This window comes from Neomonachus schauinslandi, chromosome 7, assembly GCF_002201575.2.
Source record: "Neomonachus schauinslandi chromosome 7, ASM220157v2, whole genome shotgun sequence".
In the NCBI taxonomy this organism is placed as follows: domain Eukaryota; kingdom Metazoa; phylum Chordata; class Mammalia; order Carnivora; family Phocidae; genus Neomonachus; species Neomonachus schauinslandi.
Window position 1 is genome coordinate 32,958,363 of NC_058409.1, and position 7,220 is coordinate 32,965,582.

Below are 7,220 nucleotides of genomic sequence, written 5' to 3' on the forward strand. Positions count from 1 at the left end.
GTTTTCAATGTTCTTTAAATCCATTGATCACCTTTGTTGTACTTGATTTCTTTTACATTCTGTTTATTACATCAGTTCCACAAATGGAAAACCCAGCATGTTCTGCGTTAAGTAGAAGGAAACTTTAAGCTTAATTTATAACTATTAAAAATGAAAAAGCTTGTCCTTGTACCATCTAAAAACTTCTTCTCTGTCACCGATGATTTCGGACACTGATGTCTGAGCTTTACTTGAAGGGGGCTGTAGCACTGACTGTCAGTGTCCTTTAGACCTTGCCGCTTTCTTGTGCCGTCTACCCTTCTCGTTGCCGGAATGTGCACCTCTGTGCCCAAGGGCTTTTTTCAGACACACAGGCCCCTCTGCCCTGCTCTGCGGCTGCCAGGGAATTCACATTCTGAGAGCAGCCTTGACCAATGACTGATGGGAATTGGTGTAAAAGTAGCCCAGCTCCCCCCTCCCCACGCTGGTGGGGTACGTTGGAGGCGTGCCTTTTATACTGTTTCCTAGAGTTTCTCTGGAGGGTTGAGTCCCAGTCACTTGGTGTAGCTGCAGACATAGTAACACACCCCTTGTTCACTGCCTGCCTTTCCCTGTCACCTCCCCAGCCCCGTCCCAGTGTCCCTGCACCTCCTAAATGGACTATTTTACTCTCAAGTCTTTGTTTCTTGGTCTGCTCTTTGGGGAGCCCAAACCAAGTTAGGGGCTGCTTGTAAATCGGTGGATGATGGTCATTTTTATACTCACCAACCGAGGTTTCATGATGTGTGCTTTACACAGCTGTGTACTGTCTGTGCCAATTTATTAAATGGTAAGTGGGAACAAGTGGGACCATATTTTGACACATATTTTATCCAGGTAACATTTTCCTACCAAAGTAACAACTTGAAAATATTTTCCAGAAGAAGAAATTAAACAAAGTCTAAACAGTTTCCAGTTGGCTGTTTCCAACATACATAAGTAAACATGAGACAAAAGTTGCATTTGGATAATGTTCTCCCATGGAAAAAAGTCAATATGCTTGAAGCCTGGGTGTTACTAAGCAGCAAAATTGTTGTACATGAAATTACTTCATTACTTTGAGAGGCTAGAGATAAAGGAGATATTCCCCAAGCAGTACTCTCATCACAATAGTGTCCATGGTTAATAATTCCCAAATCCTTACAATCTTATCATTCTGCTGCCCTTTCATTGAACCCTCTGCAAAAAAGCTATGCCATTGTCTCCTGCAAAAACTCACTCCAGGGAATGATAGAGCAGCAAAACCAGCTTGGGTTAAAAAGGCAAATATATTTTATTTTGTTGATCTAGATGTTACTTGTTTTCTACTTTGTCTCTTCAGAGACCAATGTCATCAGGGCCTTAGATTCCTTCCAACTTTCTGATGTGCCATCATTAGAGTATGGTCCTTGATGCTTCATGCGTGGCAGAAGGATGCTAGAGTGCTGTTCACCATTACAGAGGTCCAGGCTCAGGCCAGGCAGAGGGGCCAGATGCAAACAGAGCTTGCTCGCCTGTTGAATTGGTCTTTTCGGGAACCAGAAGTACAATCTAACGGCTTCTGATCACGTCTCATTCCCTCGAACTGTGTCACATGGTCACCCCCTTGCAAGGGAGGCTGGGCAATGTACCTTTTAACTGGAGCTTCACCACCAACAAAATTAGAATCCTGTTAATGAGAAAGAAGGTAGATGGATCCTGGATAGGCAACTAGCACACTCTGCCACAGAATGAAGGTCAGAGAAAGCACCTCTGAGGATGTGACTTGTCCACTGAGACCTGCAAAGGAAGAGTTTCCCATGCTACGAGCAGTGGGACGGGCATCCAGGAAGAGGGACAGCAGGGTAGGAAAGAGGGAACGGAGAGGAGGGAACAGAGCTTAGATTTCCAGGTTGTGTATCCCATAATGAGCAAGGTGAGAATCTTCCAGCCCTTTCCTGGCTTCGCATAGAAAGCATGAGGACTGCAGCCAAATAATAAAAGAATGCTGAGCAGGAATATTAAGTGTCTGTTCTCAGAAAGCGAAGATTATGTATCACCATTCCTCCATGACTCATCCCTTCCCAAATATCTTCAGTTTGGAGCCCTTGGTATTTTTTCCACTTGAAGTATGAAATGGTGGTCCCTCTTCCTGCCAAACTCCTCGTCAGCTTTGTTCTGGACTTTGGAAAAAAGAAATCCTGTTTCCTGTCCTTTGTTTCCAGGCTGCGGCCTCTGGTTCCGCCCACTTCTTGGGCTCACAGGGTCTATTTCCGCCTCGGGCTCTCTTACAAGCCCGCAGATCAGTTTTCTTTTCCTCAGTTACTAGTTAGTCACACACAGTTATCAAGAAAATAACTTCTCTCAATCCACTTTTTTTTTCTTTCCCCGTGGATCGCTTTGTTTTGTTTTTCCGTTAGTTTCTCAGACCCTCCTCTGTGGAGGCCGGAAGAAACTAAGCAGGTGTTGAGGGCCTTGTTCTCCTGGGGAATATACTAGAGCAATGTTGGTTTGAGACCCAAAATGATGTCATCAGGTCACTGGCAACACAACGAAGACAAGGAAAACTCCAGGGTTTTAGATCTTGGGTGGGGATGTTGAGAGACATAGCACTATAGCCAGGAGAGGGAGGAAACTGTGCCCTAAGAGAACAGCTTTGAGCTTGGCATAATTTCTTCTGTTTCTAGACTGGCTGACCTTAGGCAAGTTATGGGACTGCTCTAAGCTTTGGGTGGGTGGTTGGTTTGTTTTTTGTTTTTTGTTTTTCATTTGTAGAGCAGGAGCTTTTAGTTTCTACCTAGGCAGGTTGTGTGGACGAAATAAAATAATAGATATAAAGTGCTCATCATGGTGCCCCCTAGAAAGCACTCAACAAATGATCATTATTATTTATTATTAGTAGGATTTAGAGCATGTCTTTTTTTTTTTTATTAAAATAGTAATGTTCTTCATGACATGTACAAGGCTGGCATCAACCCTGAGCCCTCCCTCCATGCAGACTTGAGGGACATATAATAAACTCCTTTGATCATGAAGGCTACTTGGGTGGATGGTATATATCAAAGTGTTCTCAATTTGAGGTCAGCACCAGCTCTCCAACATACCTGGGAAGTGCCTGAGAATGAGGGAAAGACAGGCTGCTCTGGTTTCTCTGCAGGGTGTCAGTGGATTAGTCTATCGACAGCTGAGGAGAATTCCAGCTGGACATACAGATTTGGGAATCGTGATTCTCACCCTGACAATGGCATAGAGGAATATCGCTTTGAATCTTTCCACCAATCTGTTAAAACTATTCTGTTGTTGGGGCGCCTGGGTGGCTCAGTCGGTTAAGTGACTGCCTTCAGCTCGGGTCGTGGTCTCAGGGTCCTGGGATCGAGCCCTGCACTGGGCTCCCTGCTCGGCAGGAGGCCTGCTTCTCCCTCTCCCGCTCCCCCTGCTTGTGTTCCCTCTCTCGCTGTGTCTCTCTCTGTCAAATAAATAAATAAAAATCTTTAAAAAACAAAACAAAACAAAACAAAAAAAACTATTCTGTTGTTGACCACAATTCAGAGCTTCATTTCTGTAAACCACTAAACTGCTAGCTTCTGAAAATTGTTGACCAAGATGAGAGGATTTAGTAGGCCTGGCTCCGTGAGTGTGTCTGTTACACAGTCAACTGCATTTGTACCTTTTCTGTATCAGGCAGGATGGGCTAGATGATGCTGTAGAAACCAAGAGCCCTAAAATCTCAGTGGCTTAAAACAACATAAGGTTATTTTGCTCACACTGCATGTCCAGATCAGTGTCATCTGTCCCTAGCAGGGAGAAGGGGGACACATAAATCATATTCTGATTCTTATAGACTACTGCCCACCTTCCAGGAGCTCCCATTCCTGCAGCCATACCTAACTTCAGCAAAGAGTTCTCTTGCCACTGTGTTAGTATTTCTCCCTCTCAAATGGTTCTGCCTGTAGGCATTGTGATCTAAGAGGTGTCTTGAACCTTTGAAATCATTTGGCTTGAAACTGTAGAGGACTGACCAATGATCTAATGAAAAGGAAGCAGGATGGGATTTTTGAATGCCTGCTAAGAGTCTCTTTTGAGAAAGCGGTAATGTTTCATCTGCTCACTGAGTTCAAAGCCAAACCTGCTCCATGCCTTACAATGAAGCCTTAAATAGAAACAGAAGGTTTGGGCAATAAAACAGTCGAGGTATGTCTAATAGCAATGTTGCTTTTCCTTGACAAATGGTCAAAATGATCTTTGTAAGAATAATAGGTTTATTAAATATAATAGGTTATAATCGGTTCAGTAAGAATAATAGGTTATACTAGATCTAGTAAGAAAAATAGATTTAGTAAACCTTTTCCAAGGGAGAGCTCAGGACAGAAATGTCATGATAAATAAGTCTATATAGCTTCCTTGCCTTATTCCTAATTAATTCTGCCTATAATTTAGAAGTTGAGAAAGTAATCTACATGGTTGAAGGAGGACTTCAGATCACACCTGCCACTTAAATCACCACGAACGCACCGGACTGTTAGACTGTTTTGAATGAAATGTCTAAGTGAACCCACCAGAGGTATCATTACGCCACCATTTACTGCTTGCTTATCATGTGCCTGGCACCAGGTTAAGCACTCCTTACACATAATGACGTTATACCATTCTCCCAGCAACAGGCAAGACCACTGAGGCTTTGAGAGCTTACAGTGTTCTGCACAAGGTCACTTGGCTAGCACATGGCACAGCCAAAGCCTGATTTCAGCTTTGCTTGAATCCGAAGGCCATACTCTGAACTAGTGACAGTGAAGAAATGAGACTCCACTAAGGGAACCCCATAGATTTGGCAGGAAATTTTGATGGATTGTATATGTTGTTGCTTAGCTGTTTTCCACATTTGAGGAACTGAGGCACAAAAGGAATTTACCCAAGGATATATTGTGGATCTTGCATCAAAGAGTAGCTCTCATTCTGAGAGCTCCCAGTCCTCAGTGGAGTGCATGAGAGCTAGATTTGGGCACTTGGTGGGGTGGCTGGCCCTGGAAAAAGTATGACTGGTATGTCAGCCTTTTAGCTTCTACTTTCCCTCTCAGATTTTTAGACACTTCCCCTCCTTAAACCTAAGCCAAAGCATGACTGTGCCTCAAAAAGGGAACAGCTTTTCTGGAAAGGAAAACACTGCCCAGGACCCCGAATTCAGAATCATCTATGCTGTTTAAAAGCTTGACCAAACTTTTAAGTTTGGCTGGATTCTCTAGGGGTGACTTGGAATTTCTATTTCCTGAGAATGGGCCCCTTGACGGTAACCCTCCTTTCCCCTAAGGTCTGAGAACCCTATGAGATAGTCACTGATTCTCCAAGCACTTTCTGAGCACCTCCTCTGTGACAGACATGAGCTGGTGAGACCGCAATAGACAAAACAGTTCCTGTCTTCAAGGAACTTACAATTTATTCAGGAAAACAGAGCATGACATGAACAGGGAGCCCAGTTGCCATTTTATTTGAGATGCAATGCCACGTTCAATACTCTTTCCAGCGATGTGTGGACTAAGCAGGCACTTTCTGCTTAAGGCAACAGGGCATAGTCTAAGGAAGGCTTCGGGACAGATGGGGCACACCAGTAGTAAGTGAGGGATTCCATCCATCATTAGCCCTATGCCTTAACCTCACTGAGCTCAGTTTCTCCCTCTATAGGGGAGAAATAAGGTCGAGGCCGCTGAGAGGAAAAGGTTCAGTTGCTGAAGCTATTTCCTCTGCACTAGTCACCCCTTCAAGTGTGTGTTTGGCTGCAACTTCCAGCCCTCTTTTAAAAACTTCAAGAGTAGGCCTCATCTTCAATGTGTGTGTAAAAAGGGTGAGATGCAGCTGAAGGGGAGCTGGTTTAAACTGAAAACCAAACTCTTCTCCTTTTTCTTTTTTCTCTTGTCCTTTCCTTCCCTAAGGTCCAGGACAATGAACCTCATTTAGATCAAGAGTATTTACCCAAAGGCTGTTTCCATTTAAGACATTTTGGCAGGATAGTGAATAATCCCTTATCCTATTGAGGAATTTTCACTGTCTATTATTACTGGAACAAAGATGTCATTATTAAAATAAACTCTTCACGTAGAATGGCCACTTTAGTTATAAGAGCATCATTCATAATGGCTTTATAAGAGTGGAAGCTCTGACATCATTATCCTATAGAACACTATCAAAGATCTCAGTTCTGAGAATCTGTTAGGATTCTTTGGTGGCAAGCAACAGAACCAATTCTGGCTTACTTACACAAAAGAAATGGGCAGTGGGGTTGCTCACAGATCCTAAGAGAAAGCTTGGCAAACCAGGTTTCAGAGCCAAGATTGCTCAGGGAGCAGGAACCAACAGACAGACTTTTGGGGTCACTTATACCAGATGAATCAACTTCATTTCTTTTTGGTCTCTGTTTCACTTGTCTCAAGATTTAATTTCCTGGGAGAGAAAATCTGATTGGCCAAATGTGGGTTTTGGGTCCACTGGGCCCAGGGGGGTCAGCTAGGGTGCCTCAGAGCACCTTGACTGACATTCCTACCAGGAGGCTGGAAGCCTCCTACCATAGGAGAAAGGTAGTTAGTTGCCTGAGGAAACTGAGGTGCTGCCCCTAGAAGGGGGACTACATTAATGGGAAGGCAAGAAGAATTTTACACTTTGGAGGGCGTCCAGGGTAGAAATGTATTGGAGAGATTACTTGCTGGGGAAATTGAGGTACTGAGTTAAAGTACAGTAGTCCCCCATTATCCACAGTTTCAGTTACCAGCAGGTTAATCACGGTCCATAAGCAGATGAACCTCCTTCTGATTTAATGTCAGAAGGTCAGTAGTAGCCTAACGTTACGTTGCAATGCCTGTATCATTCACCTCGCTTCATCTCACCACATAGGCATTTGAGCATCTCACATCATCACAAGAAGAAGGGTGAGTCCAGTACAACAACATATTTTAAGAGACAACTAGAGACCACACTCACATACCATTTATTATAGTCTATTGTTGTAATTGTTCTGTTTTATTTTTATTGTTGTGTCTTATTGTGCTTAATTTATAAGTTAAACTTTATCATAGGTGTGTATGTATTGAAAATAGAACTACTGTAGCTTGCCTAATGGGTTACATTTAATGATAGAAATGAACCTGTTGACTCCTACCAGCCAAATGGGAATTATTTCCTTATTTTTCCCAGCTTGCTGAAGCAATGGTTCAGAGACCTGGCAGAGCATCAGAATTACCTGTGGAACTTGTTAAAAA